Consider the following 27,304-nt stretch of genomic DNA (forward strand, 5'->3'; position numbering starts at 1 on the left):
CTTTAGACAAGCAGGATTGTAGACAAGCAGGATTGTAGACAAGCAGGCTTGTAGACAAGCAGGATTGCAAACAAAAGAAGGATTGTAGACAAGCAGGACTGTAGACAAGCAGGATTGTAGGCAAGCAGGAGTGTAGACAAGCAGCTTGCAGACAAGCAGGATTGTTGACAAGCAGGATTGCAAACAAATGAAGTATTGTAGACAAGCAGGACTTTAGACAAGCAGGCTTGTAGATAAGCAGGATTGTAGACAAGCAGACTTGCAAACAAAAGAAGGATTGTAGACAAGGAGGATTGTAGATAAGCAGGATTGTAGACAAGCAGACTTGCAAACAAAAGAAGGATTGTAGACAAGCAGACTTGCAAACAAAAGAAGGATTGTACACAAGGAGGATTGTGGACAAGCAGGATTGTAGACAAGCAGACTTGCAAACAAAAGAAGGATTGTAGACAAGGAGGATTGTAGACAAGCAGGATTGTAGACAAGGAGACTTGCAAACAAAAGAAGGATTGTAGACAAGCAGGATCGTAGACAAGCAGGATTGAAGACAAGCAGAATTGTAGACAAACAGGACTGTAGACAAACAGGACTGTAGACAAGCAGGACTGTAGACAAGCAGGATTGTAGGCAAGCAGGATTGCAAACAAAAGAAGGATTGTAGACAAGCAGGACTGTAGACAAGCAGGACTGTAGACAAGCAGGATTTTAGACAAGCAGGCTCGTAGACAAGCAGCCTTGTCGACAAGCTCGACTGTAGACAAGCAGGCTTGTAGAAAAGCAGACTTGTAGACAAGTAGAATTGTAGACAGCATGATTGCAATCAAAAGAACGATTGTAGACAAGCAGGATTGTAGACAAGCAGGATTGTAGACAAGCAGGATTGTAGACAAGCAGGATCGTAGACAAGCAGGATTGTAGACAAGCAGGATTGTAGACAAGCAGGCTTGTAGACAAGCAGCATTGCAGACAAGCAGGATTGCAAACAAAAGAAGGATTGTAGACAAGCAGGATTGAAGACAAGCAGGACTGTAGACAAGCAGGATTGCAAACAAAAGAAGGATTGTAGACCCGCAGGATTGTAGACAAGCAGGATCATAGACAAGCAGGATTGTAGACAAGCAGGATTGTAGACAAACAGGATCGTAGACAAGCAGTATTGTAGACAAGCAGAATTGTAGACAAGGAGGCTCGTAGACAATTAGGACAGTAGACAAGCAGGACTGTAGACAAGCAGGACTGTAGACATGCAGGACTTTAGACAAGCAGAATTGTAGACAAGCAGGTTTGCAAACAGAAGAAGGATTGTAGACAAGTAGGATCGTAGACAAGCAGGATTGTCGACAATCAGGATTGTAGACAATCAAGATTGTAGACAAGCACTATCGTCGACAAGCAGGATTGTAGACAAGCAGAATTGTAGACAAGCAGGCTTGTAAACAAATAGGACTGTAGACAGGCAGGCTTGTAGCCAAGCAGGATTGTAGACAAGCAGGACTGTAGACAAGCAGGATTGTAGACAAGCAGGATTGTAGACAAGCAGGCTTGTAGACAAGCAGGAATTTAGACAAGCAGGATTGCAAACAAAAGAAGGATTGTAGACAAGGAGGATCGTAGACAAGCAGGATTGTAGGCAATCAGGATTGTAGACAATCAGGATTGTAGACAAGCAGGATTGTAGATAAGCAGGATTGAAGACAAGCAGACTTGCAAACAAAAGAAGGATTGTAGACAAGCAGGATTGTAGACAAGCAGGATTGTAGACAAGCAGACTTGCAAACAAAAGAAGGACTGTAGACAAGCAGGATTGTAGACAAGCAGGATTGTAGACAGGCTGGACTGTAGATAAGCAGGATTGTAGACAAGCAGGATTGCAAACAAAAGAAGGATCGTAGACAAGCAGGACTGTAGACAAGCAGGATTGTAGACAAGCAGGTTTGTAGACAAGCAGGATTGTAGACAAGCTGGACTGTAGATAACCAGGATTGCAGACAAGCAGGCTTGTAGACAAGCCGGATTGTAGACAAGCAGGATTGTAGACAAGCAGCATTGCAGACAAGCAGGATTGTAGACAAGCAGGATTGCAAACAAAAGAAGGATTGTAGACAAGCAGGATTGTAGACAAGCAGACTTGCAAACAAAGGAAGGATTGTAGACAAGCAGGATTGTAGACAAGCAGGATTGTAGATAAGCAGGATTGTAGACAAGCAGGATTGTAGACAAGCAGACTTGCCAACAAAAGAAGGATTGTAGACAAGCAGGATGGTAGACAAGCAGTATTGAAGACAAGCAGAATTGTAGACAACCAGGATCGTAGACAGGTAGGACTGTAGACAAGCAGGACTGTAGACAAGCAGGATTGTAGATAAGCAGGATTGTAGACAAGCAGGATTGTAGACAAGCAGACTTGCCAACAAAAGAATGATTGTAGACAAGCAGGATTGTAGACAAGCAGGATTGTATACAAGCAGGACTGTAGCCAAGCAGGATTGTAGACAAGCAGGACAGTAGACAAGCAGGATTGTAGACAAGCAGGATTGTAGACAAGCAGGCTTATAGACCAGCAGGATTATAGACACGCAGGACTCTAGGCAAGCAGATCTGTAGACAAGCAGGCTTGTAGTAAAAAAGGATTGTAGACAACAGGCTCGTAGACAAACAGGACTTTAGACAAGCAGGATCGTAGACAAGCAGGATTGTAGACAAGCAGGCTTGTAGACAAGCAGGATTGTAGACAAGCAGGATTGCAAACAAAAGAAGGATTGTAGACAAGCAGGACTGTAGACAAGCAGGACTGTAGGCAAGCAGGAGTGTAGACAAGCAGCTTGCAGACAAGCAGGATTGTAGACAAGCAGGATTGCAAACAAATGAAGTATTGTAGACAAGCAGGACTGTAGACAAGCAGGCTTGTAGATAAGCACGATTGTAGACAAGCAGACTTGCAAACAAAAGAAGGATTGTAGACAAGCAGACTTGCAAACAAAAGAAGGATTGTAGACAAGGAGGATTGTAGATAAGCAGGATTGTAGACAAGCAGACTTGCAAACAAAAGAAGGATTGTAGACAAGCAGACTTGCAAACAAAAGAAGGATTGTAGACAAGGAGGATTGTGGACAAGCAGGATTGTAGACAAGCAGACTTGCAAACAAAAGAAGGATTGTAGACAAGGAGGATTGTAGACAAGCAGGATTGTAGACAAGGAGACTTGCAAACAAAAGAAGGATTGTAGACAAGCAGGATCGTAGACAAGCAGGATTGAAGACAAGCAGAATTGTAGACAAACAGGACTGTAGACAAGCAGGACTGTAGACAAGCAGGATTGTAGGCAAGCAGGATTGCAAACAAATGAAGGATTGTAGACAAGCAGGACTGTAGACATCAGGACTGTAGACAAGCAGGATTTTAGACAAGCAGGCTCGTAGACAAGCAGCCTTGTCGACAAGCTCGACTGTAGACAAGCAGGCTTGTAGAAAAGCAGACTTGTAGACAAGTAGAATTGTAGACAGCATGATTGCAATCAAAAGAACGATTGTAGACAAGGAGGATCGTAGACAAGCAGGATTGTAGACAAGCAGGATTGTAGACAAACAGGATTGTAGACAAGCAGGATCGTAGACAAGCAGGATTGTAGACAAGCAGGATTGTAGACAAGCAGGCTTGTAGACAAGCAGCATTGCAGACAAGCAGGATTGCAAACAAAAGAAGGATTGTAGACAAGCAGGATTGAAGACAAGCAGGACTGTAGACAAGCAGGATTGCAAACAAAAGAAGGATTGTAGACCCGCAGGATTGTAGACAAGCAGGATCGTAGACAAGCAGGATTGTAGACAAGCAGGATTGTAGACAAACAGGATCGTAGACAAGCAGTATTGTAGACAAGCAGAATTGTAGACAAGGAGGCTCGTAGACAATTAGGACAGTAGACAAGCAGGACTGTAGACAAGCAGGACTGTAGACATGCAGGACTTTAGACAAGCAGAATTGTAGACAAGCAGGTTTGCAAACAGAAGAAGGATTGTAGACAAGTAGGATCGTAGACAAGCAGGATTGTCGACAATCAGGATTGTAGACAATCAAGATTGTAGACAAGCACTATCGTCGACAAGCAGGATTGTAGACAAGCAGAATTGTAGACAAGCAGGATTGTAGACAAGCAGGCTTGTAGACAAGCAGGACTTTAGACAAGCAGGATTGCAAACAAAAGAAGGATTGTAGACAAGCAGGATCGTAGACAAGCAGGATTGTAGACAATCAGGATTGTAGACAATCAGGATTGTAGACAAGCAGGATTGTAGACAAGCAGGATTGCAAACAAAAGAAGGATTGTAGACAAGCAGGATTGTAGACAAGCAGACTTGCAAACAAAGGAAGGATTGTAGACAAGCAGGATTGTAGATAAGCAGGATTGTAGACAAGCAGGATTGTAGACAAGCAGACTTGCCAACAAAAGAAGGATTGTAGACAAGCAGGATCGTAGACAAGCAGTATTGAAGACAAGCAGAATTGTAGACAAGCAGGATCGTAGACAGGTAGGACTGTAGACAAGCAGGACTGTAGACAAGCAGGATTGTAGGCAAGCAGGATTGCAAACAAAAGAATGATTGTAGACAAGCAGGATTGTAGACAAGCAGGATTGTAGACAAGCAGGACTGTAGCCAAGCAGGATTGTAGACAACAGGACAGTAGACAAGCAGGATTGTAGACAAGCAGGATTGTAGACAAGCAGGCTTGTAGACCAGCAGGATTATAGACACGCAGGACTGTAGGCACGCAGGTCTGTAGACAAGCAGGCTTGTAGTAAAAAAGGATTGTAGACAACAGGCTCGTAGACAAACAGGACTTTAGACAAGCAGGATTGTAGACAAGCAGGCTTGTAGACAAGCAGGATTGTAGACAAGCAGGATTGCAAACAAAATAAGGATTGTAGACAAGCAGGACTGTAGACAAGCAGGATTGTAGGCAAGCAGGAGTGTAGACAAGCAGCATTGCAGACAAGCAGGATTGTAGACAAGCAGGATTGCAAACAAAAGAAGTATTGTAGACAAGCAGGACTGTAGACAAGCAGGCTTGTAGATAAGCAGGATTGTAGACAAGCAGACTTGCAAACAAAAGAAGGATTTTAGACAAGCAGACTTGCAAACAAAAGAAAGATTGTAGACAAGGAGGATTGTAGATAAGCAGGATTGTAGACAAGCAGACTTGCAAACAAAAGAAGGATTGTAGACAAGCAGACTTGCAAACAAAAGAAGGATTGTAGACAAGGAGGATTGTATACAAGCAGGATTGTAGACAAGCAGACGTGCAACAAAAGAAGGATTGTAGACAAGGAGGATTGTAGACAAGCAGGATTGTAGACAAGGAGACTTGCAAACAAAAGAAGGATTGTAGACAAGCAGGATTGTAGACAAGCAGGATTGAAGACAAGCAGAATTGTAGACAAACGGGACTGTAGACAAACAGGACTGTAGACAAGCAGGACTGTAGACAAGAAGTTTATAGGCAAGCAGGATTGCAAACAAAAGAAGGATTGTAGACAAGCAGGACTGTAGACAAGCAGGACTGTAGACAAGCAGGATTTTAGACAAGCAGGCTCGTAGACAAGCAGCCTTGTTGACAAGCTCGACTGTAGACAAGCAGGCTTGTAGAAAAGCAGACTTGTAGACAAGTAGAATTGTAGCATGATTGCAATCAAAAGAACGATTGTAGACAAGGAGGATCGTAGACAAGCAGGATTGTAGACAAGCAGGATTGTAGACAAGCAGGATTGTAGACAAGCAGGATTGTAGACAAGCAGGCTTGTAGACAAGCAGCATTGCAGACAAGCAGGATTGCAAACAAAAGAAGGATTGTAGACAAGCAGGATTGAAGACAAGCAGGACTGTAGACAAGCAGGATTGCAAACAAAAGAAGGATTGTAGACCCGCAGGATTGTAGACAAGCAGGATCGTAGACAAGCAGTATTGTAGACAAGCAGAATTGTAGACAAGGAGGCTCGTAGACAATTAGGACAGTAGACAAGCAGGACTGTAGACAAGCAGGACTGTAGACATGCAGGACTTTAGACAAGCAGAATTGTAGACAAGCAGGTTTGCAAACAGAAGAAGGATTGTAGACAAGGAGGATCGTAGACAAGCAGGATTGTCGACAATCAGGATTGTAGACAATCAAGATTGTAGACAAGCAGGATCGTAGACAAGCAGAATTGTAGACAAGCAGGCTTGTAAACAAATAGGACTGTAGACAGGCAGGCTTGTAGCCAAGCAGGATTGTAGACAAGCAGGACTGTAGACAAGCAGGATTGTAGACAAGCAGGATTGTAGACAAGCAGGCTTGTAGACAAGCAGGACTTTAGACAAGCAGGATTGCAAACAAAAGAAGGATTGTAGACAAGCAGGATTGTAGACAAGCAGACTTGCAAACTAAAGAAGGTTTGTAGACAAGCAGGATCATACACAAGCAGGATTGTAGACAAGCAGGATTGTAGACAAGCAGGATCGTAGACAAGCAGGATTGTAGACAAGCAGAATTGTAGACAAGCAGGTTCGTAGACAAGCAGGACTGTAGACAAGCAGGACTGTAGACAAGCAGGATTGTAGACAAGCAGGATTGTAGACAAGCAGGATTGTAGACAAGCAGGCTTGCAAACAAAAGATGGATTGTAGACAAGCAGGATTGTGGACATGCAGGCTTGTAGACAAGCCGGACTTTAGACAAGCAGGACTGTAGAAAAGCAGGACTGTAGACAAGCAGGATTGTAGACAAGCAGGATTGTAGACAAGCAGGATTGTTGACAAGCAGGATTGTAGACAAGCAGGATTGCAAACAAAAGAAGTATTGTAGACAAGCAGGACTGTAGACAAGCAGGCTTGTAGATAAGCAGGATTGTAGACAAGCAGACTTGCAAACAAAAGAAGGATTTTAGACAAGCAGACTTGCAAACAAAAGAAGGATTGTAGACAAGGAGGATTGTAGATAAGCAGGATTGTAGACAAGCAGACTTGCAAACAAAAGAAGGATTGTAGACAACCAGACTTGCAAACAAAAGAAGGATTGTAGACAAGGAGGATTGTAGACAAGCAGGATTGTAGACAAGCAGACGTGCAACAAAAGAAGGATTGTAGACAAGGAGGATTGTAGACAAGCAGGATTGTAGACAAGGAGACTTGCAAACAAAAGAAGGATTGTAGACAAGCAGGATTGTAGACAAGCAGGATTGAAGACAAGCAGAATTGTAGACAAACAGGACTGTAGACAAACAGGATTGTAGACAAGCAGGACTGTAGACAAGCAGGATTATAGGCAAGCAGGATTGCAAACAAAAGAAGGATTGTAGACAAGCAGGACTGTAGACAAGCAGGACTGTAGACAAGCAGGATTTTAGACAAGCAGGCTCGTAGACAAGCAGCCTTGTTGACAAGCTCGACTGTAGACAAGCAGGCTTGTAGAAAAGCAGACTTGTAGACAGGTAGAATTGTAGCATGATTGCAATCAAAAGAACGATTGTAGACAAGGAGGATCGTAGACAAGCAGGATTGTAGACAAGCAGGATCGTAGACAAGCAGATTTGTAGACAAGCAGCATCGTAGACAAGCAGGATTGTAGACAAGCAGGATTGTAGACAAGCAGGATGGTAGACAAGCAGCATTGCAGACAAGCAGGATTGCAAACAAAAGAAGGATTGTAGACAAGCAGGATTGAAGACAAGCAGGACTGTAGACAAGCAGGATTGCAAACAAAAGAAGGATTGTAGACCCGCAGGATTGTAGACAAGCAGGATCGTAGACAAGCAGGATTGTAGACAAGCAGGATTGTAGACAAACAGGATCGTAGACAAGCAGTATTGTAGACAAGCAGAATTGTAGACAAGGAGGCTCGTAGACAATTAGGACAGTAGACAAGCAGGACTGTAGACAAGCAGGACTGTAGACATGCAGGACTATAGACAAGCAGAATTGTAGACAAGCAGGTTTGCAAACAGAAGAAGGATTGTAGACAAGGAGGATCGTAGACAAGCAGGATTGTCGACAATCAGGATTGTAGACAATCAAGATTGTAGACAAGCACTATCGTCGACAAGCAGGATTGTAGACAAGCAGAATTGTAGACAAGCAGGCTTGTAAACAAGCAGGACTTTAGACAAGCAGGATTGCAAACAAAAGAAGGATTGTAGACAAGGAGGATCGTAGACAAGCAGGATTGTAGACAATCAGGATTGTAGACAATCAGGATTGTAGACAAGCAGGATTGTAGACAAGCAGGACTGTAGACAAGCAGGCTTGCAAACAAAAGAAGTATTGTAGACAAGCAGGACTGTAGACAAGCAGGATTGTAGACAAGCAGGATTGTAGATAAGCAGGATTGAAGACAAGCAGACTTGCAAACAAAAGAAGGATTGTAGACAAGCAGGATTTTAGACAAGCAGGATTGTTGAGAAGCGGGATTGTAGACAAGCAGGATTGTAGACAAGCAGCCTTGTCGACAAGCTGGACTGTAGACAGCATGATTGCAATCAAAAGAACGATTGTAGACAAGGAGGATCGGAGACAAGCAGGATGGTAGACAAGCAGGATTGTAGACAAGCAGGATTGTAGACAAGCAGGATTGCAAACAAAAGAAGGATTGTACACAAGCAGGATTGTAGACAAGCAGGATTGTAGATAAGCAGGATTGAAGACAAGCAGGCTTCCAAACAAAAGCAGGATTGTAGACAAGCAGGATTGTAGACAAGCAGGATTGTAGACAAGCAGGCTTGCAAACAAAAGAAGGATTGTAGACAAGCAGGCAAGTAGACAAGCAGGATTGCAGACCAGCAGACTTGCAAACAAAAGAAGGATTGTAGACAAGCAGGATCGTAGACAAGCAGTATTGAATTCAAGCAGAATTGTAGACAAGCAGGCTCGTAGACAAGTAGGACTGTAGACAAGCAGGACTGTAGACAAGCAGGATTTTAGACAAGCAGGATTGTAGACAAGTGGGATTGTAGACAAGCAGCCTTGTCGACAAGTTGGACTGTAGACAAGCAGGCTTGTAGACAAGCAGAATTGTAGACAGCATGATTGCTATCAAAAGAACGATTGTAGACAAGGAGGATCGTAGACAAGCAGGATTGTAGACAAGCAGGCTTGTAGACAAGCAGCATTGCAAACAAAAGAAGGATTGTAGACAAGCAGGATTGTAGACAAGCAGGATTGTAGACAAGCAGGATTGCAAACAAAAGAAGGATTGTAGACAAGCAGGGTTGTAGACAAGCAGGATTGTAGACAAGCAGGATTGCAAACAAAAGAAGGATTGTAGACAAGCAGGATTGTAGACAAGCAGGATTGTAGACAAGCAGGATTGCAAACAAAAGAAGGATTGTAGACCAGCAGGATTGTAGACAAGCAGGATCGTAGACAAGCAGGATTGTTGACAAGCAGGATTGTAGACAAACAGGATCGTAGACAAGCAGTATTGTAGACAAGCAGGCTCGTAGACAAGCAGGATTGTAGACAAGCAGGATTGTAGACAAGCAGGATTGTAGACAAGCAGGACTGTAGACAAGCAGGATTGCAGACAAGCAGGATTGTAGACAAGCAGGACTGTAGACAAGCAGAATTGTAGACAAGCAGGAAAGTAGACAAGCAGGATTGTACACAAGCAGGATTGTAGACAAGCAGGACTGTAGACAAGCAGGATTGTAGACAAGCAGGATTGTAGACAAGCAGTACTTTAGACAAGCAGAATTGTAGACAAGCAGGATTGCAAAAATAAGAAGGATTGTAGACAAGGAGGATCGTAGACAAGCAGGATTGTAGACAAGCAGGATTGTAGACAATCAGGATTGTAGACAAGCTGGATCGTAGACAAGCAGGATTGTAGACAAGCAGAATTGTAGACGGGCAGGCTTGTAGACAAGCAGGATTGTAGACTTGCAGGATTGTAGACAAGCAGGATTGTAGACAAGCAGGATTGTAGACTAGCTGGATTGTAGACAAGCAGGATTGTAGACAAGCAGACTTGCAAACAAAAGAAGGATTGTAGACAAGCAGGATTGTAGACAAGCAGGATTGTAGACAAGAAGGATTGTAGACAAGCAGGATTGCAAACAAAAGACGGATTGTAGACAAGCAGGATTGTAGACAAGCAGGATTGTAGACAAGCATGATTGCAAACAAAAGAAGGATTGTAGACCAGCAGGATTGTAGACAAGCAGGATTGAAGACAAGCAGGATTGTAGACAAGCAGGAATGTAGACAAGCAGGATTACAAACAAAAGAAGGATTGTAGACCAGCAGGAGTGTAGACAAGCAGGATCGTAGACAAGCAGGATTGTTGACAAGCAGGATTGTAGACAAACAGGATCGTAGACCAGCAGTATTGTAGACAAGCAGAATTGTAGACAAGCAGGCTCGTAGACAAGTAGGACAGTAGACAAGCAGGATTGTAGACAAGCAGGACTGTAGACAAGCAGGATTGTAGACAAGCAGGACTGTAGTCAAGCAGGATTGTAGACAAGCAGGATTGTAGACAAGCAGGATTGTAGACAAGCAGGACTGTAGAGAAGCAGGATTGTAGACAAGCAGGATTGTAGACAAGCAGGATCGTAGACAAGCAGTATTGAATTCAAGCAGAATTGTAGACAAGCAGGCTCGTAGACAAGTAGGACTGTAGACAAGCAGGACTGTAGACAAGCAGGATTTTAGACAAGCAGGATTGTAGACAAGTGGGATTGTAGACAAGCAGCCTTGTCGACAAGTTGGACTGTAGACAAGCAGGCTTGTAGACAAGCAGAATTGTAGACAGCATGATTGCTATCAAAAGAACGATTGTAGACAAGGAGGATCGTAGACAAGCAGGATTGTAGACAAGCAGGCTTGTAGACAAGCAGCATTGCAAACAAAAGAAGGATTGTAGACAAGCAGGATTGTAGACAAGCAGGATTGTAGACAAGCAGGATTGTAGACAAGCAGGATTGCAAACAAAAGAAGGATTGTAGACAAGCAGGGTTGTAGACAAGCAGGATTGTAGACAAGCAGGATTGCAAACAAAAGAAGGATTGTAGACAAGCAGGATTGTAGACAAGCAGGATTGTAGACAAGCAGGATTGCAAACAAAAGAAGGATTGTAGACCAGCAGGATTGTAGACAAGCAGGATCGTAGACAAGCAGGATTGTTGACAAGCAGGATTGCAGACCAGCAGACTTGCAAACAAAAGAAGGATTGTAGACAAGCAGGATCGTAGACAAGCAGTATTGAATTCAAGCAGAATTGTAGACAAGCAGGCTCGTAGACAAGTAGGACTGTAGACAAGCAGGACTGTAGACAAGCAGGATTTTAGACAAGCAGGATTGTAGACAAGTGGGATTGTAGACAAGCAGCCTTGTCGACAAGTTGGACTGTAGACAAGCAGGCTTGTAGACAAGCAGAATTGTAGACAGCATGATTGCTATCAAAAGAACGATTGTAGACAAGGAGGATCGTAGACAAGCAGGATTGTAGACAAGCAGGCTTGTAGACAAGCAGCATTGCAAACAAAAGAAGGATTGTAGACAAGCAGGATTGTAGACAAGCAGGATTGTAGACAAGCAGGATTGCAAACAAAAGAAGGATTGTAGACAAGCAGGGTTGTAGACAAGCAGGATTGTAGACAAGCAGGATTGCAAACAAAAGAAGGATTGTAGACAAGCAGGATTGTAGACAAGCAGGATTGTAGACAAGCAGGATTGCAAACAAAAGAAGGATTGTAGACCAGCAGGATTGTAGACAAGCAGGATCGTAGACAAGCAGGATTGTTGACAAGCAGGATTGTAGACAAACAGGATCGTAGACAAGCAGTATTGTAGACAAGCAGGCTCGTAGACAAGCAGGATTGTAGACAAGCAGGATTGTAGACAAGCAGGATTGTAGACAAGCAGGACTGTAGACAAGCAGGATTGCAGACAAGCAGGATTGTAGACAAGCAGGACTGTAGACAAGCAGGATTGTAGACAAGCAGGAAAGTAGACAAGCAGGATTGTACACAAGCAGGATTGTAGACAAGCAGGACTGTAGACAAGCAGGATTGTAGACAAGCAGGATTGTAGACAAGCAGTACTTTAGACAAGCAGAATTGTAGACAAGCAGGATTGCAAAAATAAGAAGGATTGTAGACAAGGAGGATCGTAGACAAGCAGGATTGTAGACAAGCAGGATTGTAGACAATCAGGATTGTAGACAAGCTGGATCGTAGACAAGCAGGATTGTAGACAAGCAGAATTGTAGACGGGCAGGCTTGTAGACAAGCAGGATTGTAGACTTGCAGGATTGTAGACAAGCAGGATTGTAGACAAGCAGGATTGTAGACTAGCTGGATTGTAGACAAGCAGGATTGTAGACAAGCAGACTTGCAAACAAAAGAAGGATTGTAGACAAGCAGGATTGTAGACAAGCAGGATTGTAGACAAGAAGGATTGTAGACAAGCAGGATTGCAAACAAAAGACGGATTGTAGACAAGCAGGATTGTAGACAAGCAGGATTGTAGACAAGCATGATTGCAAACAAAAGAAGGATTGTAGACCAGCAGGATTGTAGACAAGCAGGATTGAAGACAAGCAGGATTGTAGACAAGCAGGAATGTAGACAAGCAGGATTACAAACAAAAGAAGGATTGTAGACCAGCAGGAGTGTAGACAAGCAGGATCGTAGACAAGCAGGATTGTTGACAAGCAGGATTGTAGACAAACAGGATCGTAGACCAGCAGTATTGTAGACAAGCAGAATTGTAGACAAGCAGGCTCGTAGACAAGTAGGACAGTAGACAAGCAGGATTGTAGACAAGCAGGACTGTAGACAAGCAGGATTGTAGACAAGCAGGACTGTAGTCAAGCAGGATTGTAGACAAGCAGGATTGTAGACAAGCAGGATTGTAGACAAGCAGGACTGTAGAGAAGCAGGATTGTAGACAAGCAGGATTGTAGACAAGCAGGATCGTAGACAAGCAGTATTGAATTCAAGCAGAATTGTAGACAAGCAGGCTCGTAGACAAGTAGGACTGTAGACAAGCAGGACTGTAGACAAGCAGGATTTTAGACAAGCAGGATTGTAGACAAGTGGGATTGTAGACAAGCAGCCTTGTCGACAAGTTGGACTGTAGACAAGCAGGCTTGTAGACAAGCAGAATTGTAGACAGCATGATTGCTATCAAAAGAACGATTGTAGACAAGGAGGATCGTAGACAAGCAGGATTGTAGACAAGCAGGCTTGTAGACAAGCAGCATTGCAAACAAAAGAAGGATTGTAGACAAGCAGGATTGTAGACAAGCAGGATTGTAGACAAGCAGGATTGTAGACAAGCAGGATTGCAAACAAAAGAAGGATTGTAGACAAGCAGGGTTGTAGACAAGCAGGATTGTAGACAAGCAGGATTGCAAACAAAAGAAGGATTGTAGACAAGCAGGATTGTAGACAAGCAGGATTGTAGACAAGCAGGATTGCAAACAAAAGAAGGATTGTAGACCAGCAGGATTGTAGACAAGCAGGATCGTAGACAAGCAGGATTGTTGACAAGCAGGATTGTAGACAAACAGGATCGTAGACAAGCAGTATTGTAGACAAGCAGGCTCGTAGACAAGCAGGATTGTAGACAAGCAGGATTGTAGACAAGCAGGATTGTAGACAAGCAGGACTGTAGACAAGCAGGATTGCAGACAAGCAGGATTGTAGGCAAGCAGGACTGTAGACAAGCAGGATTGTAGACAAGCAGGAAAGTAGACAAGCAGGATTGTACACAAGCAGGATTGTAGACAAGCAGGACTGTAGACAAGCAGGATTGTAGACAAGCAGTACTTTAGACAAGCAGAATTGTAGACAAGCAGGATTGCAAAAATAAGAAGGATTGTAGACAAGGAGGATCGTAGACAAGCAGGATTGTAGACAAGCAGGATTGTAGACAATCAGGATTGTAGACAAGCTGGATCGTAGACAAGCAGGATTGTAGACAAGCAGAATTGTAGACGGGCAGGCTTGTAGACAAGCAGGATTGTAGACTTGCAGGATTGTAGACAAGCAGGATTGTAGACAAGCAGGATTGTAGACTAGCTGGATTGTAGACAAGCAGGATTGTAGACAAGCAGACTTGCAAACAAAAGAAGGATTGTAGACAAGCAGGATTGTAGACAAGCAGGATTGTAGACAAGAAGGATTGTAGACAAGCAGGATTGCAAACAAAAGACGGATTGTAGACAAGCAGGATTGTAGACAAGCAGGATTGTAGACAAGCATGATTGCAAACAAAAGAAGGATTGTAGACCAGCAGGATTGTAGACAAGCAGGATTGAAGACAAGCAGGATTGTAGACAAGCAGGAATGTAGACAAGCAGGATTACAAACAAAAGAAGGATTGTAGACCAGCAGGAGTGTAGACAAGCAGGATCGTAGACAAGCAGGATTGTTGACAAGCAGGATTGTAGACAAACAGGATCGTAGACCAGCAGTATTGTAGACAAGCAGAATTGTAGACAAGCAGGCTCGTAGACAAGTAGGACAGTAGACAAGCAGGATTGTAGACAAGCAGGACTGTAGACAAGCAGGATTGTAGACAAGCAGGACTGTAGTCAAGCAGGATTGTAGACAAGCAGGATTGTAGACAAGCAGGATTGTAGACAAGCAGGACTGTAGAGAAGCAGGATTGTAGACAAGCAGGATTGTAGACAAGCAGGACTGTAGACAAGCAGGATTGTAGACAAGCAGGATTGTACACAAGCAGGAATGTAGACAAGCAGGACTGTAGCCAAGCAGGATTGTAGACAAGCAGGATTGTAGACAAGCAGGACTTTAGACAAGCAGAATTGTAGACAAGCAGGATTGCAAACAAAAGAAGGATTGTAGACAAGGAGGATCGTAGACAAGCAGGATTGTAGACAAGCAGGATTGTAGACAATCAGGATTGTAGACAAGCAGGATCGTAGACAAGCAGGATTGTAGACAAGCAGAATTGTAGACATGCAGGCTTGTAGACAAGCAGGATTGTAGACTTGCAGGATTGTAGACAAGCAGGATTGTAGACAAGCAGGATTGTAGACTAGCTGGATTGTAGACAAGCAGGATTGTAGACAAGCAGACTTGCAAACTAAAGAAGGATTGTAGACAAGCAGCACTGTAGACAAGCATCCTTGTAGACAAGCAGGATTTTAGACAAGCAGGCTTGTAGACAAGCAGGCTTGCAGACAAGCAGGATTGTAGACAAGCAGGATTGCAACAAAAGAAGGATTGTAGACCAGCAGGATTGTAGACAAGCAGGATCGTAGACAAGCAGGATTGTTGACCAGCAGGATTGTAGACAAGCATTATTGTAGACAAACAGGACTGTAGACAAGCAGGCTTGTAGACAAGCAGGATTGTAGACAAGCAGGATTGTAGACAAGCAGGATTGTAGACAAGCTGGATCGTAGACAAGCAGGATTGTAGACAAGCAGAATTGTAGACTAGCAGGATTGTAGACAAGCAGCCTTGTAGACAAGCAGCATTGCAGACAGGCAGGATTGTAGACAAGCAGGATTGCAAAAAAAGAAGGATTGTAAACAAGCAGGATCGTAGACAAGCAGGATTGTTGACCAGCAGGATTGTAGACAAACAGGATCGTAGACAAGTAGCACAGTAGACAAGCAGGACTGTAGACAAGCAGGACTGTAGAAAAGCAGGATTGTAGACAAGCAGGATTGTAGACAAGCAGGATTGTACACAATCAGGATTGTAGACAAGCAGGACTGTAGCCAAGCAGGATTGTAGCCAAGCAGGATAGTAGACATGCAGGATTGCAGACAAGCAGGATTGTAGATAAGCAGGATTGCAAACAAAAGAAGGATTGTAGACAAAGAGGATCGTAGACAAGCAGGATTGTAGACAAGCAGGATTGTAGACAATCAGTATTGTAGACAAGCAGGATTGTAGACTTGCAGGATTGTAGACAAGCAGGATTGCAGACAAGCAGGATTGTAGACTAGCTGGATTGTAGACAAGCATGATTGCAAACAAAAGAAGGATTGTAGACAAGCAGGATTGTAGACAAGCAGACTTGCAAACTAAAGAAGGTTTGTAGACAAGCAAGATCATACACAAGCAGGATTGTAGACAAGCAGGATTGTAGACAAGCAGGATTGTAGACAAGCAGTACTTTAGACAAGCAGAATTGTAGACAAGCAGGATTGCAAAAATAAGAAGGATTGTAGACAAGGAGGATCGTAGACAAGCAGGATTGTAGACAAGCAGGATTGTAGACAATCAGGATTGTAGACAAGCTGGATCGTAGACAAGCAGGATTGTAGACAAGCAGAATTGTAGACAGGCAGGCTTGTAGACAAGCAGGATTGTAGACTTGCAGGATTGTAGACAAGCAGGATTGTAGACAAGCAGGATTGTAGACAAGCAGACTTGCAAACTAAAGAAGGATTGTAGACAAGTAGCACTGTAGACAAGCAGGCTTGTAGACAAGCAGCATTGCAAACAAAAGACGGATTGTAGACCAGCAGGAGTGTAGACAAGCAGGATCGTAGACAAGCAGGATTGTTGACAAGCAGGATTGTAGACAAACAGGATCGTAGACAAGCAGTATTGTAGACAAGCAGAATTGTAGACAAGCAGGCTCGTAGACAAGTAGGACAGTAGACAAGCAGGATTGTAGACAAGCAGGATTGTAGACAAGCAGGATTGTAGACAAGCAGGACTGTAGTCAAGCAGGATTGTAGACAAGCAGGATTGTAGACAAGCAGGATTGTAGACAAGCAGGACTGTAGACAAGCAGGATTGTAGACAAGCAGGATTGTACACAAGCAGGAATGTAGACAAGCAGGACTGTAGCCAAGCAGGATTGTAGACATGCAGGATTGTAGACAAGCAGGACTTTAGACAAGCAGAATTGTAGACAAGCAGGATTGCAAACAAAAGAAGGATTGTAGACAAGGAGGATCGTAGACAAGCAGGATTGTAGACAAGCAATATTGTAGACAATCAGGATTGTATACAAGCAGGATCGTAGACAAGCAGGATTGTAGACAGCATGATTGCTATCAAAAGAACGATTGTAGACAAGGAGGATCGTAGACAAGCAGGATTGTAGACAAGCAGGCTTGTAGACATGCAGCATTGCAAACAAAAGAAGGATTGTAGACAAGCAGGATTGTAGACAAGCAGGATTGTAGACAAGCAGGATTGTAGACAAGCAGGATTGCAAACAAAAGAAGGATTGTAGACAAGCAGGGTTGTAGACAAGCAGGATTGTAGACAAGCAGGATTGCAAACAAAAGAAGGATTGTAGACAAGCAGGATTGTAGACAAGCAGGATTGTAGACAAGCAGGATTGCAAACAAAAGAAGGATTGTAGACCAGCAGGATTGTAGACAAGCAGGATCGTAGACAAGCAGGATTGTTGACAAGCAGGATTGTAGACAAACAGGATCGTAGACAAGCAGTATTGTAGACAAGCAGGCTCGTAGACAAGCAGGATTGTAGACAAGCAGGATTGTAGACAAGCAGGATTGTAGACAAGCAGGACTGTAGACAAGCAGGATTGCAGACAAGCAGGATTGTAGACAAGCAGGACTGTAGACAAGCAGGATTGTAGACAAGCAGGAAAGTAGACAAGCAGGATTGTACACAAGCAGGATTGTAGACAAGCAGGACTGTAGACAAGCAGGATTGTAGACAAGCAGGATTGTAGACAAGCAGTACTTTAGACAAGCAGAATTGTAGACAAGCAGGATTGCAAAAATAAGAAGGATTGTAGACAAGGAGGATCGTAGACAAGCAGGATTGTAGACAAGCAGGATTGTAGACAATCAGGATTGTAGACAAGCTGGATCGTAGACAAGCAGGATTGTAGACAAGCAGAATTGTAGACGGGCAGGCTTGTAGACAAGCAGGATTGTAGACTTGCAGGATTGTAGACAAGCAGGATTGTAGACAAGCAGGATTGTAGACTAGCTGGATTGTAGACAAGCAGGATTGTAGACAAGCAGACTTGCAAACAAAAGAAGGATTGTAGACAAGCAGGATTGTAGACAAGCAGGATTGTAGACAAGAAGGATTGTAGACAAGCAGGATTGCAAACAAAAGACGGATTGTAGACAAGCAGGATTGTAGACAAGCAGGATTGTAGACAAGCATGATTGCAAACAAAAGAAGGATTATAGACCAGCAGGATTGTAGACAAGCAGGATTGAAGACAAGCAGGATTGTAGACAAGCAGGAATGTAGACAAGCAGGATTACAAACAAAAGAAGGATTGTAGACCAGCAGGAGTGTAGACAAGCAGGATCGTAGACAAGCAGGATTGTTGACAAGCAGGATTGTAGACAAACAGGATCGTAGACCAGCAGTATTGTAGACAAGCAGAATTGTAGACAAGCAGGCTCGTAGACAAGTAGGACAGTAGACAAGCAGGATTGTAGACAAGCAGGACTGTAGACAAGCAGGATTGTAGACAAGCAGGACTGTAGTCAAGCAGGATTGTAGACAAGCAGGATTGTAGACAAGCAGGATTGTAGACAAGCAGGACTGTAGAGAAGCAGGATTGTAGACAAGCAGGATTGTAGACAAGCAGGACTGTAGACAAGCAGGATTGTAGACAAGCAGGATTGTACACAAGCAGGAATGGAGACAAGCAGGACTGTAGCCAAGCAGGATTGTAGACAAGCAGGATTGTAGACAAGCAGGACTTTAGACAAGCAGAATTGTAGACAAGCAGGATTGCAAACAAAAGAAGGATTGTAGACAAGGAGGATCGTAGACAAGCAGGATTGTAGACAAGCAGGATTGTAGACAATCAGGATTGTAGACAAGCAGGATCGTAGACAAGCAGGATTGTAGACAAGCAGAATTGTAGACATGCAGGCTTGTAGACAAGCAGGATTGTAGACTTGCAGGATTGTAGACAAGCAGGATTGTAGACAAGCAGGATTGTAGACTAGCTGGATTGTAGACAAGCAGGATTGTAGACAAGCAGACTTGCAAACTAAAGAAGGATTGTAGACAATCAGCACTGTAGACAAGCATCCTTGTAGACAAGCAGGATTTTAGACAAGCAGGCTCGTAGACAAGCAGGATTGTAGACAAGCAGGCTTGTAGACAAGCAGGCTTGCAGACAAGCAGGATTGTAGACAAGCAGGATTGCAACAAAAGAAGGATTGTAGACCAGCAGGATTGTAGACAAGCAGGATCGTAGACAAGCAGGATTGTTGACCAGCAGGATTGTAGACAAGCATTATTGTAGACAAACAGGACTGTAGACAAGCAGGCTTGTAGACAAGCAGGATTGTAGACAAGCAGGATTGTAGACAAGCAGGATTGTAGACAAGCTGGATCGTAGACAAGCAGGATTGTAGACAAGCAGAATTGTAGACTAGCAGGATTGTAGACAAGCAGCCTTGTAGACAAGCAGCATTGCAGACAGGCAGGATTGTAGACAAGCAGGATTGCAAAAAAAGAAGGATTGTAAACAAGCAGGATCGTAGACAAGCAGGATTGTTGACCAGCAGGATTGTAGACAAACAGGATCGTAGACAAGTAGCACAGTAGACAAGCAGGACTGTAGACAAGCAGGACTGTAGAAAAGCAGGATTGTAGACAAGCAGGATTGTAGACAAGCAGGATTGTACACAATCAGGATTGTAGACAAGCAGGACTGTAGCCAAGCAGGATTGTAGCCAAGCAGGATAGTAGACATGCAGGATTGCAGACAAGCAGGATTGTAGATAAGCAGGATTGCAAACAAAAGAAGGATTGTAGACAAAGAGGATCGTAGACAAGCAGGATTGTAGACAAGCAGGATTGTAGACAATCAGGATTGTAGACAAGCAGGATTGTAGACTTGCAGGATTGTAGACAAGCAGGATTGCAGACAAGCAGGATTGTAGACTAGCTGGATTGTAGACAAGCATGATTGCAAACAAAAGAAGGATTGTAGACAAGCAGGATTGTAGACAAGCAGACTTGCAAACTAAAGAAGGTTTGTAGACAAGCAAGATCATACACAAGCAGGATTGTAGACAAGCAGGATTATAGACAAGCAGGATTGTAGACAAGCAGTACTTTAGACAAGCAGAATTGTAGACAAGCAGGATTGCAAAAATAAGAAGGATTGTAGACAAGGAGGATCGTAGACAAGCAGGATTGTAGACAAGCAGGATTGTAGACAATCAGGATTGTAGACAAGCTGGATCGTAGACAAGCAGGATTGTAGACAAGCAGAATTGTAGACAGGCAGGCTTGTAGACAAGCAGGATTGTAGACTTGCAGGATTGTAGACAAGCAGGATTGTAGACAAGCAGGATTGTAGACAAGCAGACTTGCAAACTAAAGAAGGATTGTAGACAAGTAGCACTGTAGACAAGCAGGCTTGTAGACAAGCAGCATTGCAAACAAAAGATGGATTGTAGACCAGCAGGAGTGTAGACAAGCAGGATCGTAGACAAGCAGGATTGTTGACAAGCAGGATTGTAGACAAACAGGATCGTAGACAAGCAGTATTGTAGACAAGCAGAATTGTAGACAAGCAGGCTCGTAGACAAGTAGGACAGTAGACAAGCAGGATTGTAGACAAGCAGGATTGTAGACAAGGAGGATTGTAGACAAGCAGGACTGTAGTCAAGCAGGATTGTAGACAAGCAGGATTGTAGACAAGCAGGATTGTAGACAAGCAGGACTGTAGACAAGCAGGATTGTAGACAAGCAGGATTGTACACAAGCAGGAATGTAGACAAGCAGGACTGTAGCCAAGCAGGATTGTAGACATGCAGGATTGTAGACAAGCAGGACTTTAGACAAGCAGAATTGTAGACAAGCAGGATTGCAAACAAAAGAAGGATTGTAGACAAGGAGGATCGTAGACAAGCAGGATTGTAGACAAGCAATATTGTAGACAATCAGGATTGTATACAAGCAGGATCGTAGACAAGCAGGATTGTAGACAAGCAGAATTGTAGACAGGCAGGCTTGCAAACTAAAGAAGGATTGTAGACAAGCAGCACTGTAGACAAGCAGCCTTGTAGACAAGCAGGATTTTAGACAAGCAGGCTCGTAGACAAGCGGGATTGTAGACAAGCAGGATTGTAGAAAAGCAGAATTGTAGACTGCATGATTGCAATCAAAAGAACGATTGTAGACAAGGAGGATCGTAGACAAGCAGGATTGTAGACAAGCAGGCTTGTAGACAAGCAGGCTTGCAGACAAGCAGGATTGTAGACAAGCAGGATTGCAACAAAAGAAGGATTGTAGACCAGCAGGATTGTAGACAAGCAGGATCGTAGACAAGCAGGATTGTTGACCAGCAGGATTGTAGACAAGCATTATTGTAGACAAACAGGACTGTAGACAAGCAGGCTTGTAGACAAGCAGAATTGTAGACAAGCAGGATTGTAGACAAGCAGGATTGTAGACAAGCTGGATCGTAGACAAGCAGGATTGTAGACAAGCAGAATTGTAGACAAGCAGGATGTAGACAAGCAGGCTTGTAGACAAGCAGCATTGCAGACAGGCAGGATTGTAGACAAGCAGGATTGCAACAAAAGAAGGATTGTAAACAAGCAGGATCGTAGACAAGCAGGATTGTTGACCAGCAGGATTGTAGACAAACAGGATCGTAGACAAGTAGGACAGTAGACAAGCAGGACTGTAGACAAGCAGGACTGTAGAAAAGCAGGATTGTAGACAAGCAGGATTGTAGACAAGCAGGATTGTACACAATCAGGATTGTAGACAAGCAGGACTGTAGCCAAGCAGGATTGTAGCCAAGCAGGATAGTAGACATGCAGGATTGCAGACAAGCAGGATTGTAGATAAGCAGGATTGCAAACAAAAGAAGGATTGTAGACAAGGAGGATCGTAGACAAGCAGGATTGTAGACAAGCAGGATTGTAGACAATCAGGATTGTAGACAAGCAGGATTGTAGACTTGCAGGATTGTAGACAAGCAGGATTGCAGACAAGCAGGATTGTAGACTAGCTGGATTGTAGACAAGCATGATTGCAAACAAAAGAAGGATTGTAGACAAGCAGGATTGTAGACAAGCAGACTTGCAAACTAAAGAAGGTTTGTAGACAAGCAAGATCATACACAAGCAGGATTGTAAACAAGCAGGATTGTAGACAAGCAGGTTCGTAGACAAGCAGGACTGTAGACAAGCAGGACTGTAGACAAGCAGGACTGTAGACAAGCAGTACAGTAGACAAGTAGGACTGTAGACAAGCAGTATTGTAGACAAGCAGGATTGTGGACAAGAAGGATTGTAGACAAGCAGGATTGTAGACAAGCAGGACTGTAGCCAAACAGTATTGTAGACAAGGAGGCTTGTAGACAAGCAGGATTGTAGACAAGCAGGATTGTAGACAAGCAGGCTTGCAAACAAAAGAAGGATTGTAGACAAGGAGGATTGTAGACAAGCAGGATTGTAGACAAGGAGACTTGCAAACAAAAGAAGGATTGTAGACAAGCAGGATCGTAGACAAGCAGGATTGAAGACAAGCAGAATTGTAGACAAACAGGACTGTAGACAAGCAGGACTGTAGACAAGCAGGATTGTAGGCAAGCAGGATTGCAAACAAATGAAGGATTGTAGACAAGCAGGACTGTAGACATCAGGACTGTAGACAAGCAGGATTTTAGAAAAGCAGGCTCGTAGACAAGCAGCCTTGTCGACAAGCTCGACTGTAGACAAGCAGGCTTGTAGAAAAGCAGACTTGTAGACAAGTAGAATTGTAGACAGCATGATTGCAATCAAAAGAACGATTGTAGACAAGGAGGATCGTAGACAAGCAGGATTGTAGACAAGCAGGATTGTAGACAAACAGGATTGTAGACAAGCAGGATCGTAGACAAGCAGGATTGTAGACAAGCAGGATTGTAGACAAGCAGGCTTGTAGACAAGCAGCATTGCAGACAAGCAGGATTGCAAACAAAAGAAGGATTGTAGACAAGCAGGATTGAAGACAAGCAGGACTGTAGACAAGCAGGATTGCAAACAAAAGAAGGATTGTAGACCCGCAGGATTGTAGACAAGCAGGATCGTAGACAAGCAGGATTGTAGACAAGCAGGATTGTAGACAAACAGGATCATAGACAAGCAGTATTGTAGACAAGCAGAATTGTAGACAAGGAGGCTCGTAGACAATTAGGACAGTAGACAAGCAGGACTGTAGACAAGCAGGACTGTAGACATGCAGGACTTTAGACAAGCAGAATTGTAGACAAGCAGGTTTGCAAACAGAAGAAGGATTGTAGACAAGGAGGATCGTAGACAAGCAGGATTGTCGACAATCAGGATTGTAGTCAATCAAGATTGTAGACAAGCACTATCGTCGACAAGCAGGATTGTAGACAAGCAGAATTGTAGACAAGCAGGATTGTAGACAAGCAGGCTTGTAGACAAGCAGGACTTTAGAGAAGCAGGATTGCAAACAAAAGAAGGATTGTAGACAAGCAGGATCGTAGACAAGCAGGATTGTAGACAATCAGGATTGTAGACAATCAGGATTGTAGACAAGCAGGATTGTAGACAAGCAGGATTGCAAACAAAAGAAGGATTGTAGACAAGCAGGATTGTAGACAAGCAGACTTGCAAACAAAGGAAGGATTGTAGACAAACAGGATTGTAGATAAGCAGGATTGTAGACAAGCAGGATTGTAGACAAGCAGACTTGCCAACAAAAGAAGGATTGTAGACAAGCAGGATCGTAGACAAGCAGTATTGAAGACAAGCAGAATTGTAGACAAGCAGGATCGTAGACAGGTAGGACTGTAGACAAGCAGGACTGTAGACAAGCAGGATTGTAGGCAAGCAGGATTGCAAACAAAAGAATGATTGTAGACAAGCAGGATTGTAGACAAGCAGGATTGTAGACAAGCAGGACTGTAGCCAAGCAGGATTGTAGACAACAGGACAGTAGACAAGCAGGATTGTAGACAAGCAGGATTGTAGACAAGCAGGCTTGTAGACCAGCAGGATTATAGACACGCAGGACTGTAGGCAAGCAGGTCTGTAGACAAGCAGGCTTGTAGTAAAAAAGGATTGTAGACAACAGGCTCGTAGACAAACAGGACTTTAGACAAGCAGGATTGTAGACAAGCAGGCTTGTAGACAAGCAGGATTGTAGACAAGCAGGATTGCAAACAAAATAAGGATTGTAGACAAGCAGGACTGTAGACAAGCAGGATTGTAGGCAAGCAGGAGTGTAGACAAGCAGCATTGCAGACAAGCAGGATTGTAGACAAGCAGGATTGCAAACAAAAGAAGTATTGTAGACAAGCAGGACTGTAGACAAGCAGGCTTGTAGATAAGCAGGATTGTAGACAAGCAGACTTGCAAACAAAAGAAGGATTTTAGACAAGCAGACTTGCAAACAAAAGAAAGATTGTAGACAAGGAGGATTGTAGATAAGCAGGATTGTAGACAAGCAGACTTGCAAACAAAAGAAGGATTGTAGACAAGCAGACTTGCAAACAAAAGAAGGATTGTAGACAAGGAGGATTGTAGACAAGCAGGATTGTAGACAAGCAGACGTGCAACAAAAGAAGGATTGTAGACAAGGAGGATTGTAGACAAGCAGGATTGTAGACAAGGAGACTTGCAAACAAAAGAAGGATTGTAGACAAGCAGGATTGTAGACAAGCAGGATTGAAGACAAGCAGAATTGTAGACAAACGGGACTGTAGACAAACAGGACTGTAGACAAGCAGGACTGTAGACAAGAAGTTTATAGGCAAGCAGGATTGCAAACAAAAGAAGGATTGTAGACAAGCAGGACTGTAGACAAGCAGGACTGTAGACAAGCAGGATTTTAGACAAGCAGGCTCGTAGACAAGCAGCCTTGTTGACAAGCTCGACTGTAGACAAGCAGGCTTGTAGAAAAGCAGACTTGTAGACAAGTAGAATTGTAGCATGATTGCAATCAAAAGAACGATTGTAGACAAGGAGGATCGTAGACAAGCAGGATTGTAGACAAGCAGGATTGTAGACAAGCAGGATTGTAGACAAGCAGGATTGTAGACAAGCAGGCTTGTAGACAAGCAGCATTGCAGACAAGCAGGATTGCAAACAAAAGAAGGATTGTAGACAAGCAGGATTGAAGACAAGCAGGACTGTAGACAAGCAGGATTGCAAACAAAAGAAGGATTGTAGACCCGCAGGATTGTAGACAAGCAGGATCGTAGACAAGCAGTATTGTAGACAAGCAGAATTGTAGACAAGGAGGCTCGTAGACAATTAGGACAGTAGACAAGCAGGACTGTAGACAAGCAGGACTGTAGACATGCAGGACTTTAGACAAGCAGAATTGTAGACAAGCAGGTTTGCAAACAGAAGAAGGATTGTAGACAAGGAGGATCGTAGACAAGCAGGATTGTCGACAATCAGGATTGTAGACAATCAAGATTGTAGACAAGCAGGATCGTAGACAAGCAGAATTGTAGACAAGCAGGCTTGTAAACAAATAGGACTGTAGACAGGCAGGCTTGTAGCCAAGCAGGATTGTAGACAAGCAGGACTGTAGACAAGCAGGATTGTAGACAAGCAGGATTGTAGACAAGCAGGCTTGTAGACAAGCAGGACTTTAGACAAGCAGGATTGCAAACAAAAGAAGGATTGTAGACAAGCAGGATTGTAGACAAGCAGACTTGCAAACTAAAGAAGGTTTGTAGACAAGCAGGATCATACACAAGCAGGATTGTAGACAAGCAGGATTGTAGACAAGCAGGATCGTAGACAAGCAGGATTGTAGACAAGCAGAATTGTAGACAAGCAGGTTCGTAGACAAGCAGGACTGTAGACAAGCAGGACTGTAGACAAGCAGGATTGTAGACAAGCAGGATTGTAGACAAGCAGGATTGTAGACAAGCAGGCTTGCAAACAAAAGATGGATTGTAGACAAGCAGGATTGTGGACATGCAGGCTTGTAGACAAGCCGGACTTTAGACAAGCAGGACTGTAGAAAAGCAGGACTGTAGACAAGCAGGATTGTAGACAAGCAGGATTGTAGACAAGCAGGATTGTTGACAAGCAGGATTGTAGACAAGCAGGATTGCAAACAAAAGAAGTATTGTAGACAAGCAGGACTGTAGACAAGCAGGCTTGTAGATAAGCAGGATTGTAGACAAGCAGACTTGCAAACAAAAGAAGGATTTTAGACAAGCAGACTTGCAAACAAAAGAAGGATTGTAGACAAGGAGGATTGTAGATAAGCAGGATTGTAGACAAGCAGACTTGCAAACAAAAGAAGGATTGTAGACAACCAGACTTGCAAACAAAAGAAGGATTGTAGACAAGGAGGATTGTAGACAAGCAGGATTGTAGACAAGCAGACGTGCAACAAAAGAAGGATTGTAGACAAGGAGGATTGTAGACAAGCAGGATTGTAGACAAGGAGACTTGCAAACAAAAGAAGGATTGTAGACAAGCAGGATTGTAGACAAGCAGGATTGAAGACAAGCAGAATTGTAGACAAACAGGACTGTAGACAAACAGGATTGTAGACAAGCAGGACTGTAGACAAGCAGGATTATAGGCAAGCAGGATTGCAAACAAAAGAAGGATTGTAGACAAGCAGGACTGTAGACAAGCAGGACTGTAGACAAGCAGGATTTTAGACAAGCAGGCTCGTAGACAAGCAGCCTTGTTGACAAGCTCGACTGTAGACAAGCAGGCTTGTAGAAAAGCAGACTTGTAGACAGGTAGAATTGTAGCATGATTGCAATCAAAAGAACGATTGTAGACAAGGAGGATCGTAGACAAGCAGGATTGTAGACAAGCAGGATCGTAGACAAGCAGATTTGTAGACAAGCAGGATCGTAGACAAGCAGGATTGTAGACAAGCAGGATTGTAGACAAGCAGGCTTGTAGACAAGCAGCATTGCAGACAAGCACGATTGCAAACAAAAGAAGGATTGTAGACAAGCAGGATTGAAGACAAGCAGGACTGTAGACAAGCAGGATTGCAAACAAAAGAAGGATTGTAGACCCGCAGGATTGTAGACAAGCAGGATCGTAGACAAGCAGGATTGTAGACAAGCAGGATTGTAGACAAACAGGATCGTAGACAAGCAGTATTGTAGACAAGCAGAATTGTAGACAAGGAGGCTCGTAGACAATTAGGACAGTAGACAAGCAGGACTGTAGACAAGCAGGACTGTAGACATGCAGGACTATAGACAAGCAGAATTGTAGACAAGCAGGTTTGCAAACAGAAGAAGGATTGTAGACAAGGAGGATCGTAGACAAGCAGGATTGTCGACAATCAGGATTGTAGACAATCAAGATTGTAGACAAGCACTATCGTCGACAAGCAGGATTGTAGACAAGCAGAATT

This window comes from Carcharodon carcharias, chromosome 1 (assembly GCF_017639515.1).
Source record: "Carcharodon carcharias isolate sCarCar2 chromosome 1, sCarCar2.pri, whole genome shotgun sequence".
NCBI classification, from domain to species: Eukaryota; Metazoa; Chordata; class Chondrichthyes; order Lamniformes; family Lamnidae; genus Carcharodon; species Carcharodon carcharias.